Source organism: Macaca fascicularis, chromosome X (genome assembly GCF_037993035.2).
Source record: "Macaca fascicularis isolate 582-1 chromosome X, T2T-MFA8v1.1".
Lineage (NCBI taxonomy): Eukaryota > Metazoa > Chordata > Mammalia > Primates > Cercopithecidae > Macaca > Macaca fascicularis.
The window spans coordinates 71002434-71015193 of record NC_088395.1 but is presented as its reverse complement, the minus strand read 5'-3'; the positions used below and the strand labels follow the sequence as shown (position 1 = coordinate 71015193).

General features: G+C 42.9%; 1 pseudogene; it reads right to left on the bottom strand.

The window, feature by feature from the left end:
• Positions 1-10748: 10748 nt before the first annotated feature.
• On the bottom strand, positions 10749-12482 carry LOC102138747 (SHC-transforming protein 1 pseudogene; annotated as a pseudogene).
• Positions 12483-12760: the final 278 nt, after the last annotated feature.

Genomic DNA, 12760 nt, shown 5'->3' with positions numbered 1-12760 from the left:
ATTCTTTTTTTTTGTGTATATATATATATATATATATATATATATATACATATATATATATATATACTTTAAGTTCTAGGGTACATGCACACAATGTGCTGGTGTGTTACATATGTATACATGTGCCATGTTGGTGTGCTGCACCCATTAACTCGTCATTTACATTAAGTATATCTCCTAATGCTATCCCTTCCCCTCCTCCCACCCCATGACAGGCCCCGGTGTGTGGTGTTCCCCTTCCTGTGTCTAAGTGTTCTCATTGTTCAATTCCCAACTATGAGTGAAAACTTGCGGTGTTTGGTTTTCTGTCCTTGTGATAGTATGCTCAGAATGATGGTTTCCAGCTGCATCCATGTCCCTACAAAGGACATGAACTCATCCTTTTTTATGACTGCATAGTATTCCTTGGTGTATATATGACACATTTTTTTAATCCAGTCTGTCACTGAAGGACATTTGCATTGGTTCCAAGTTGTTGTTATTGTAAATAGTGCCACAATAAACATACATGTGCATGTGTCTTTATAGCAGCATGATTTATAATCCTTTGGGTATATACTCAGTAATGGAATTGCTGGATCAAATGGTATTTCTAGTTCTAGATCCTTGAGGAATCGCCACACTGTCTTCCACAACGGTGGAACTAGTTTACAGTCCCACCAACAGTGTAAAAGTGTTCCTATTTCTTCACATCCTCTCCAGCACCTGTTGTTTCCTGACTTTTTAATGACTGCCATTCTAACTGGTGTGAGATGGTATCTCATTGTGGTTTTGATTTGCATTTCTCTGATGGCCAGTGATGATGAGCATTTTTTCATGTGTCTGTTGGCTGCATAAATGTCTTCTTTTGAGAAGTGTCTGTTCATATCCTTTGCCCACTTTTTGATGGAGTTTTTTTTTTTTTTTTTTTTTCTTGTAAATTTGTTTGAGTTCTTTGTAGATTCTGGATATTAGCCCTTTGTCAGATGAGTAGATTGCAAAAATTTTCTCCCATTCTGTAGTTTCTTTTGCTGTGCAGAAGCTCTTTAGTTTACTTAGATCCCATTTGCCAATTTTGGCTTTTGTTGCCGTTGCTTTTGGTGTTTTAGACATGAAGTCCTTGTCCATGCCTATGTCCTGAATGGTATTGCCTAGGTTTTCTTCTAAGGTTTTTATGGTTTTAGGTCTAACATTTAAGTCTCTAATCCATCTCAAATTAATTTTTGTATAAGGTGTAAGGAAGGGATCCAGTTTCAAATTTCTACATATGGCTAGCCAATTTTGCCAGCACCATTTATTAAATATGGAATCCTTTCCCGATTTCTTGTTTTTGTCAGGTTTGTCAAAGATCAGATGGTTGTAGATGTGTGGTATTATTTCTGAGGGCTCTGTTCTGTTCCATTGGTCTATATCTCTGTTTTGGTACTAGTACCATGCTGTTTTGGTTACTGTAGCCTTGTAGTATAGTTTGAAGTCAGGTAGCGTGATGCCTCCAGCTTTGTTTTCTTGGCTTAGGATTGTCTTGGCAATGTGGGCTCATTTTTGGTTTCATATGAACTTTAAAGTAGTTTTTTCCAATTCTGTGAGGAAAGTCGTTGGTAGCTTAATGGGGATGGCATTGAATCTATAAATTACCTTGGGCAGTATGGCCATTTTCACAGTATTGATTCTTCCTATCCATGAGCATGGAATGGTCTTCCATTTGCTTGTGTCCTCTTTTATTTTGTTGAGCAGTGGTTTGTAGTTCTCCTTGAAGAGGTCCTTCACATCCCTTGTAAGTTTAATTCCTAGGTATTTTATTCTCTTTGAAGCAATTGTGAATGGGAGTTCACTCACGATTTGGCTCTCTGTTTGTCTGTTATTAGTGTATAAGAATGCTTGTGATTTCTGCACATTGATTTTGTATCCTGAGACTTTGCTAAAGTTGCTTATCAGCTTAAGGAGACTTTGGGCTGAGACAATGGGGTTTTCTGAATATACAATCATGTCATTTGCAAACAGGGACAATTTGACTTCCTCTTTTCCTAATTGAATACTGTTTATTTCTTTCTCCTGCCTGACTGTCCTAGTCAAAACTTCCAATACTATGTTGAATAGGAGTGGTGAGAGAGGGCATCTTGTCTTGTCCCAGTTTTCAAAGGGAATGCTTCCAGTTTTTGCCCATTCAGTATGATATTGGCTGTGGGTTTGTCATAAATAACTTTTATTATTTTGAGATACGTTCCATCAATACTGAATTTATTGAGAGTTTTTAGGGTAAAGGTCTGTTAAATTTTTTCAAAGGCCTTTTCTGCATCTATTGAAATAATCATATGGTTTTTGTCCTTGGTTCAACTTTTATATGAAATCTGAAGTCTGAGAAAGCATAATCAAGGCCAGGCACCATGGCTCAAGCCTGTAATCCTAGCACTTTGAGAGGCCAAGATGGGAGGATCATGAGGTCAGGAGATTGAGACCATCCTGGCTAACATGGTAAAACCTCGTCTCTACTAAAAAAAAAAAAAAAAAAAAAAAAAGTAGCCAGGCGAGGCGGCGGGTGCCTGTAGTCCTAGCTACTTGGGAGGCTGAAGCAAGAGAATGGCCTAAACCCGGGAGGCGGAGCTTACAGTGAGCCGAGATCTGGCCACTGCACTCTAGCCTGGGCGACAGAGCGAGACTCCGTCTCAAAAAAAAAAAAAAAAAAAAAGAAGGCATAATCAAGAGACACCAGAGGGCAGAAGTTAATGAGGGAGGGAAAGAGGGGTTCAGGCAGAAGGAATCATATGTGCACAGCTCCCAAAGGTATGACTAATGTGTACAGGAAAGGACTGTAGTGAAAAGTAAAATTGAATAGGTAGATAGAACATAATGTTGCCAGGCTTTTGTGGGGTTTTCTGTTTTTATCCTAAGGGTAAGTGGAAGCCCCCGAAGTGTTTTAGATAAGAGAGTGCCATCAGATTTGCATGTTAAAAACATCATTCTAGCTACTTTGTGGAGAATAGGCTGGCAGTGGGATACATAGCCTGAAGGGGGAGACACTAGCTGGAAGGTGAAATTAGGAATGAGATGAGGGTGGCATGTAGTAGTGTAGTGCAGGTGGCAATGAAAAGGAAGTGGACAGACTTTTGAGAAACTTAGGAAATATAATCAACAGAACTTGGTGACTGATGATGAGTGGTGGTAGATTTGCAAGAGAAGGAATAGTTACAGATGATCGCCAAGTGCCTTTCTTAAGCATTTGGGAAGATGGTGGCGCATTTCTGGAGAGAAGAAATGCTGAAATCATATAGACCTTATTGTAGTCACTTCTGTCTCCTACTGTCTTTCCATTACCCTAATATCCTGTCAAAATTTGCGTTTCCTGGGTATCATTTCCTCAGGACCCTTGTGCTCAGCGGAGTAACTGACTAGAGCTAAGTAATATTAATTAGTGCTAAGGAGTTAACATGCCAACCTTTGTAGAACTCACCTTGGCATTTTGCCAATAGTCTTTTGAAGAGGATGTTTTTATTAAAGGAGGCAGTGTGGAAAATTGAAAATTGATTTGTAGATAGGAAGGTTTTTTTCCCAACAAAGGGTGAAGTAATATATATCCCTCTGGTAAGTAACAGTAGGCCAAACCCAAAAGGACTCAAGACTCAGATACTGCTTCTAACCTCTTTTTTTTTTTTTTTTTTTTTAACACACCTCTGATTTGGCCCAAATGTCAGGAAGACTGGGACTCAGATCTCATGTCTGGGATCCACATTCTATCCCAGCTGGTGGTATGCTGGAACTCACTTATATCAGCTAGTGGGAGATAATTGATAAATTTTCAGGAATTTCGTGACTAGTTGGCATCACCTTGTAGCTTGAAATTGGCCACAGTAGAAGAATTTACATCACAAAAACTGGCAAATGCTATAAATTAGGGCTTCTGTCCTTTAGAAAATTTGTTGTTAAACATTTATTAGCACATCACTGATTCCAGTCCTGCTGAAATGGCTCTGTTGTCTGGGGTATATAACCTGGCTCTTGGTCTGTCGAGAAGGAATTCAGGACACAAACACACATGAGGAGTGGCTTTTGGAGCAGAAGGTTTAATAGAAAAAGAAAAGAGAGAGAAAAAGCTACCTCATGTTGAGAAAACCCAAAAGAGAATGTCAGAGTGGAAAAAAGAACTGGCTGGTGTGAATGCACTGAGTTTTATAGTCCAGTTTGAGGAGGTGGTGTCTGATTTACATGGGGCTCATAGATTGGTTCAATCAGTTATGATGTCCACATAGTGGGTGGGGAAGGTTGGTTGCCCCACCCTAATCTTATTATGCAAATGAGCATTCCAGTTGATCAGCACCATCTTGTCTGCTTCTTACTGTACACATGGCTAACAAAGAGAAGGGAAGATGGAGGCGCCATCTTGAACATGACTGGCCCAACTTCCGATATCTATATCTGCAGCTCAATTTTACAGGCTGTTCTTTGTTAAAAAGGAAAATGACTTGGGGCTGCTTTTCATTAAAAAGAAAAGCCTTACCAAGGATTCCCATACCCTTACTATCTGCCTAAGTAATTTATTCTTAGCTCCTGTATCACTGCCACAGACTAACCATGTGGCTGGCTTCTCTGTCTGCACCCACATCTTTGGTAACCTCATCCATTATTGTGATTTTAGATACCATGTATATTCTGTAAGCTCCCAAATTGATATCTCCAATCCAGACATATCTTCTGGATGCCAAACATATATAGCAGACTTGTATAACCAACTGCCTCTTTAACATTTTGTATTTTCGTTTGGATGTCTAATAGGCATCTTAAACTTAACATGACTTAAACTGACCTCCCAATCTACAATCCCCTCATGCTCCCCATCACAAAATTTCCCCCTGCTGTCTTGTCCATTTTAGCAAATAACAAATTCCTCCAGTTAAGGTCTGAACCTTGGTGTTATTGAAACTACCCTTGCAAAAGTATGACAGTAAGAGAAATCTGACATGGTTGACTCCATCTTGCATCTAGCCTCACAAGTTGGCTGTCTTTGCTCATTCCTGGGTATGGGCCAAACTAACTTTGGGATAAATTTAGTTTACAGTTTAAATGATAATAACCTTTCACAAAAACTAAACTGTTTAAAACTAATGAAAGAATACCAAGTTAGGAGAATGAGGGAAACCTGAATTTTAAATAATTGCCAGTCATTATTCTGGAGGTGATAAGATTTTCAACTTCCTCAATTACTCTTCAAGATAACATCACTATTATAGAACCTAAGAACTGCCTTTTGAGACGTCTTTTCAGATTTTTGCATTTTTGACAACCGGATGCCTTCACCACCAGGACCCACAAATAGTCCTGTGGCCTCCACCCAGGAACTGACTCAGCATAAGTGGACAGCTTTGATTACCTGTAATCTCATCTCTGACCCAACCAATAAGCATGCTCCCTACACTAGTCCCCTGCTCACTAAAGTATCTTTAAAAAATCTCTAACCTGTGAGCCTTTGGGGAGATTGATTTGAGTAATAAGTCCATCTTCCATGTGGCATGGCTAGTCTCACATCAATTAAATGCTTTATTTACTGCAACACTATGGTCTCTGTGAGTTGATTTTGTTTGTGCAGTGAGCAGGAAGAACCCATCAGGTGGTTACATTATCCTTGAATGTTCCCTTTCTCTCACACCCCACATCCAATCCATCAGCAAATTCTGTTTGCTTTACTTTCAAAATACATCCAGAATCAAACTGTTTATTACCATATCCCATGCTACTATAACCACCCAATGGGTTCATTTTGCCTGCTTCCCAAATAGAGCTGATTTATCAAGACAGAGTGCAATAGAGAAAGAGCTTAGTTCACACAGAGCAAGCTGAACAGGAGACTGGAGTTTTATTATTATTCAAATCATTCTCCCCCCAAATTTGGAGGCTAACATTTTTTAAGGATAGTTTGGAAGGCATGGGAATCTGCTTCTAGGTGGGGCCACAGGAATGGTCAGTGGGAATCAGAGGTCCTGGTGCAGCCATTGGTCCATCAGTTGTCAGAAATGCAAAAACCAGAAAAGACATCTCAAAAGGCCAATCTTAGGTTCTACAATAGTGATGTTATCTGCAGAAATAATTGGGGAAGTTGCAAATCTTGTGACCTCTGGAATCATTACTGGTAATCATTTATGTCTACACCTTAGCAGAATTCAGGATTCTCACATCCTCCTAACCTGGTGGCCTTTCATTAGCTTTATAAAGGCAGCTTAGTTTTGGGGGAAGGGCTGTTATCATTTAAACTATAAACTAAATTTCTCTCAAAGTTAGCTTGGTGCAAGCCCAGGAATAATTAAGGGACATTTGAAGGTTAAAGGCAAGATGTGGGCCAGGCGTGGTTCCTCACCTCTGTAATACCAGCACCTTGAGAGACTGAGGGGGAAGGATCATTTGAGTCAAGAGTTTAAGATCAGCCTATGCAACATAGTAAAACCATGTCTTAAGGATTTGTTTTTTTAGTTAGTCAGGTGTGGTGACATGTACCTGTAGTCCCCACTACTTGAGAGGCTGAGGCAGGAGGATCATTTGCGCTTAGGAGGTCAAAGGTGTAGTGAGCTATAACTGCATCACTGCACCCCATCCTGGGTGACAGAGTGAGACCCCACCTGTTTTTTTAAAAAAAAGGCAAGATAAGGGTTGGTTAGATCAGATCTCTTACAGTGTCATAATTTTCTCACTGCTATAATTTTTGCAAAGGCCGTTTTACTATCACCTGGTCTGTGCTGCTATCATCTCTCACTTGGATCATTTGCAGTAGCCCCCTAACAGGTCTCCCTGCTTCCTCCTCTTCCGTTCTGCAGTCTGTTCTCAACATGGAAACCAGAGTCATCTCATTAAAACACAAGTCGGATCATATCAACCCTCTTCTCAAAATTCTCCAAAGGCTCCCCAAATAATCTGAAGTAGAACATAAAGTCCTGTAAGACTTTATGAGATCTACCTTACATAACTTATCTCATCTCCCTATATTCCCTTCCCTTCCTTGTTCACTTTACTCCAGCTTCAAACATACCAATCTTGCCTTTACCTCATAGCCTTTGCTTTGTCTGGAATATTTTTCCCCTAGATACACACTAGATATAGGTAAGGCACTCCTTAACTCCAATATTTAAAATTGTAAAACTTCCCCCACTCTGCTCCAGCACTCCCTGTTTACCTTTTCTGATTTCTTTCTTGGAACTCATCATCATCTGACACATTGTGTACTATTTATTTTGTGTACTATCTATCTCCCAGGTTAAAATGTAAGTTCCATTGAGAGAAGAGAGAAAGAGACCCCCCCATATTGTTTTATATTGTTTTATACTCAGTACCTGTTTTAAGAAGAAACGAGGAAGTGAAACCAAAGGCAGGCAGCCCAGCACCAGGCACCAGACCCAAAACCAGACCCAAAACCAGGCCTGGGCCTCCCTGACCTAACCTGGTAGTTAAAATTCAACCCCTGACCTAGCAACTGATGTTATCCATAGATTCCAGACACTGTATGGAAGGACATTGTGAAACTTCCCATTCTGTTCAGTTTCACTCTGATTACCGGTGCATTCAGCCCCTGTCACATACCCCCTAGGGTGCTCAATCAATCACGGCCCTTTCATGTAAAATCTTTAGGGTTGTGAGCTCTTAAAAGGGACAGAAATTGTGCACTCAAGAAGCTCAGACATTAGTCTGCTGATGCTTCCAGCTGATTAAAGTGACTTCCTTCACTACTTCTGTGTCTGTGGGGTTTTGTCTGCGGCTCGTCCTGCTACACCATGACAGCAAGGTTTTTGTTTTGTTTTGTTTTTTCCTATGTTGTGTACTGTTATGTTGTCAGTGCTTGAAACAGTGCTTGAAACATAGTGAACACTCAGTAAATATTTTAAGGAATAAATAAATACATTTTCTAATGTAACTTACTACATAATACTGTAATTTATCTCTTCACACTATGTATAATAGGCACTCAATGAATATTTGTTGAATTAATAAATAATAAAAGTCTTTTATGAACCCTGAAGCACTTACACAATGCTTTATCTTATGAAACCCGAAAATTTGAGACAGGTCTCAGTTAATTTAGAAAGTTTATTTTGCCAAGATGAGGATGTCTGCATAAGACACAGGCTCAGGAGGTCCTGATAACATGTACCCAAGGTGGTCAGAGCACAGGTTGGTTTTATACATTTTAGGGAGATATGAGACATCAATCAATATACGTAAAATGAACATTGGTCTATCCAGAAAGGTGAGACAATTTGAAGTAAAAGAGGGGCAACTCAAAGCAGAGGGGGAGCTTCCAAGTCACAGGTAGATGAGAGAAAAATAGTAGCATTATTGTAAGTTTCTGATTGGCCTTTCCAAAGGAGACAATCAGATATGCATTTATCTCAGTGAGCAGGAGAGATGACTTTGAATAGAATGGGAGGCAGTTTTGCCCTCAGCAGTTCCCAGCTTAAATTTTCCTTTTTAGCTCAGTGATTTTAGGGTCTCAAGATATTTTTCTTTCACACTTTCCACCTTTTCTTTTTAAAAATCTTTTGGAGAAAGCATAGTAGAATAAAATGAGTCTTTGGTCTCAGGTTTCATCTGATCTCTCATGGCTAGGTCGTTTTATTCCTAGAAAGGTAGGCCCTGAGTTATTAGGAAAGCTCATTTTTAGAAGGTCCTGTGAAGAGAAAATAGGGGTAAAAAAGGGAGGAAAACAACAACAAACAAAAGAACAATCTTGGAAAATCAATATAGGCCACATAGTCTGAAGTTCATACATCAGTAGGCAGATATGGAAGTCACTTACGTATGTACATAGGATGCTATTATTTTCTTCTGAAGTTTAAGTTGTCCAGCTTCAGTATTCATGGCTTTATGAAAGCACAGCTTAGTTTCCAGTAATTTCAAATTAGGAAAAATGGGGAAAAAGGAAAAAAAATAAAAACATTATTTAGCAGTCTTATAGTCAAGAAAAATTAGAATTTGGTTCAAACTGTAGAAAATAATAAAAATTTTAAAAAATTAGGTAAGGCTAGAATCTAACAACAGATGTACTACAGTTTTTAAACATAACTTTTCTCTCTCCAGTTTTCCATTTTAACTAAAGACAGATTACAGTAGGACTGGTTAGCTTTATTATACTTGGCCTAATTATTTGTGTACCGTGCAGCAAGAATAATCATTTTTACATAGACTTTTAAATTGGCTTTGATGAAACTTTGTTCCATAGAAGGAATCTCAGATAAAACTTTTTTTTTTTTTTTTTTTTTTTTTTTTTTTTTTTTTTTGTAGAAGAAATACGGACTTTTTAATGAAGAGTTTTCCCTTTGGTATAAGCGAGACCGTGGAAACATCCAAATAACAACAAAAGGAGGGTGGGATGAAAACAGTCAACTCTCCCTTATCCACAAGGCCGAAAGAGAGGAGCCTGTTTGCTGTGGTGTGGCCACCCCGGGCCTAGGCTGTACCAGGCCTGTAGAAGGTACTCAGGAATTGTAGGTCTTGCGTTTCCCATCCGTGAAACTGACCAGCATTCAGGCAAACTTCTGCCTCTCAGCCTCGCGGTAAGAGGCCCAAGTTTTTCTTGTCCTAGCTGGAAATCAATTTCATCTGCCTCAGGTCTCTGGTATAAAAGATAATGCTGCCGGTCCCAGTTACCTCACAGGCCTGGAGGAGGAAAATGCCAAGAGCTGTAAAAGGGCTTGGAAAAGTCAAAAAGGTGATGTATAAATGTAATAACTGATTAACATTTTGTGCTCAAGAATAAACCATGGAAAACAAAATTAGAAAAGTAAGTCTACAGCCCTAAAATATATGCATACAAAATTTTGAAAGAATGCAGTTGCAATTCTACAGATGGTATTTGGGGATTGTCTACTGCTTTAGAATCTCAATGCCCCTTTTCCTACCTCCACTAAATCCACCTGGGAGAGTTAACTTACAAGAGGCCCAAATTCAATAACCCCCACCCCCCTCCCAGAAAGGGAGGCAGGGCAGAGGCTCCAGGAGGGAGGGCTACACTTTGGCTGTGGAGTACAATAGGCATGCTACATGGGACGGTGGGCCTTATGAAATGTATATGCAGACACCTTGGGGTGAGGGGCCCCCAGCCAGGAGCCACTGAGCAAGGGAGGGATCCATCTCCTCCCTGGCCAGGAGGGGGCCCTGGGGCAAACCCTAAGGGTTGCATATCCCCAGAGAGAGGGGACAGCCGCCACTCCTGCCTCTGTTCTCCCAACCCAAACCGGAGAGGGTGCTGAGCAAGGAGAAGACAGGTCCCAGAAGCCAAGAAGGTGCTGGCATCCCTGTCATTGAACTCAGGGTCCCAATAACTCTTTATGTAAAATATCTTCAGACCTAAGAGATGGTCAAAGGCACAAAGTTTAAACATAGGGGTAGGGGTGTTGAGAGGGGTCTGGGGTACCCTGAAGCCCAGAAGTGTGATTCATTCCCCCTTGCCCAGAAGGGGGACTGTTCCACTGGGCCTGTCAGCAAAGGACATTTTCCATGACAAGCACTCACCTTCTTGGGGAAGGGGCATCAGGTTGACACAGAAAAGACCCAGGTAAAGGGCCACTCTGTACATTAATACTTTGATGATTAATGCTTGGGGAGAAGCAGGATTCTTCCCCAGGTTTCTGACTCAAACCCTCTCACTCAGCTGGATATGAAACCCAGTGTCCACACTACTCCCAGCTCTGACACAAGGCCATGCCCACAGAACACTCCCAACTGAGGTCCTGAGAGTTAGGGAATAGGGTGGAAGGGGTTGGAGGGCATCTTCTGGAAGAGAGTGCTGGGGCAGATCACAGTTTCCACTCCACAGGTTGCTGTAGACACAGTTTTCTGCCCACAGAGATGATGGGCAAGTGATAGTCCATGTGGTAGCTGAGAAGGTGACTGACACTCTCAAAGTGGTGATCCTTTGTCCAAACTACACCCTTGGTCCACCAGTAGCAGATGCTTGGGCTGCCCGCTCTTCAAGCCAGTGAGCACATACTGGCCAGGTGTGGTCATGCTTTCTTTCACCAGGAAGTCCCTGTTGAGCTGCAGCAGTGCCTCAGCCCCCTGCTGGTTCAGCTTCCCATGGAACCAGGGGTCCCCTCAGAGCTGCTCAGCCATGACATCAACTGCGGAGGAGGAGGCACATGAAGAGCATCTTCAAAGGGCTTCATGTCAAACAGGTCCCAGGTTGTGCTGCCATTGATGGCAGGATTGGGGGGCCCAGCACCACTCCCTGCTTGCTGGGTCTTGTCTAGGTTCTGCATGTTGACACAGGAAGGATCATCAAAGAGCTCTCTGCCTGGACAGGGTGGTGGAGGTGGCATCTGTTTGCAAACTTCTGGATCTCCCCCAACAGGCTATCCTACAGGCAGTGTAGCTCCCAAGTGGCTGGGGGTCTGGGCACTGGGTAGAGAGGGTTGAGCAGCCCCTAGAGTGGCTGCTTCCCGAAGCCTCATGTATACTACATGCCCAAGAGGGGGTTTCTTCCCAGGAAGTCATTATAGTGCTGATGGTGAGGTGGCTCTTCCTCCTCCTCATCCCAAGCTAAGTCATCAAAGCCAGTCATCCTGTCATGGGGGGTGACTGATTTGGGTGGTTTCCTGAGGTATTGTTTAAAGTGCAACTCAAAGGCCTGGCCAATGGTGCTGATGACATCCTGGGCAAGCCCTTCAGGACACTCCAGAATGTGGCAGGCTTTCCAGTTCACAGGGTCTTTGGCAACATTGGCAACATACTTGGCTGTGTCCGGATCCCCACTGGATGCAAATAAGATAGATTGCATGTGGTAGTGATAATCTGTTTGCAGTCTGTGACCATAAGGTTGAGGCTGCTGGTGGAGGTGGTGAGAGTGATTGGCATTCCAGCAAAATTCAGGTTACTCCTTCCCAAGATAGAGCTGAGTGGATGGCTACAGGGCTTTCTCTTCCTTGTCACCCCCTTAGCACCCAGCACAGCTTCGCACACCTGATTGATGGCTTCCCTGGTGACCTGAGTCCAGGTGTTGAAGTCCAGGGTGCTCATTGACTGCAGGATCTCCACACAGCCCATGTACCAAATCAAGTAGGAAACCCCGGGTCCCATGACTTTGTCATTGGGATGCAGCCAGCCCTGCATGGGCTTATTGACAGAGCTCCCATGGTGGGTCCACTCCTCACCCCCCAGCTGGCCCGCTTCCACCTGAGTCCTGCACCCACCACCTCCACTCAGCTTGTTCATATCCTGGAGGAGGGGTAGGGGAATGAGTCTGGCATGGCTGCCCCTATGATGCCCTCCCCATCATCGGCTGCCCTTCCTGGCTCCCCCTTAGGCCCCAGGTGTCCCCCGGCCCAATTGGCCAGCCTCTGGTTGCTCATCCGGGGGAAGAAGGAGCACAGAGTAGTGGGACTATCGTCCCCAGACAAAGGGGGCAGGATGGGTCCCAGGGATGAGGCTGATGGGGAAGGCAGTTCCTCTGGCGGGGTGGACCCTGAAGGCCCCTCCTCCAGTGATGACAGAGACTCATTCCACAGTGGATTGTACTTGGGCTTGGGGGGCAGGAGATCCCTAGCTGAGGTGAGAGAGGGGCTACTGCTCAGCCTGGCCCCTCTGTCAGTTTGGGCAAGGAGGCCAGGCAGGGATTATGCCCAGGCCCTTAGCCTGGTCTGACCTCTGTGGCCCAGGAGTCACAGAAGTCCTGGGGAATGAGAGGGATAAGTGGTTTCTGCTCCACAGCTCAGACCCAGACAGTTTTGGGTCCTATCCCCAACCAATGTGGAGCCTCTTCCTCAGATAAAACATTTTAAAGCTGAGCCCAGCCATGGATTTTGATCACCGA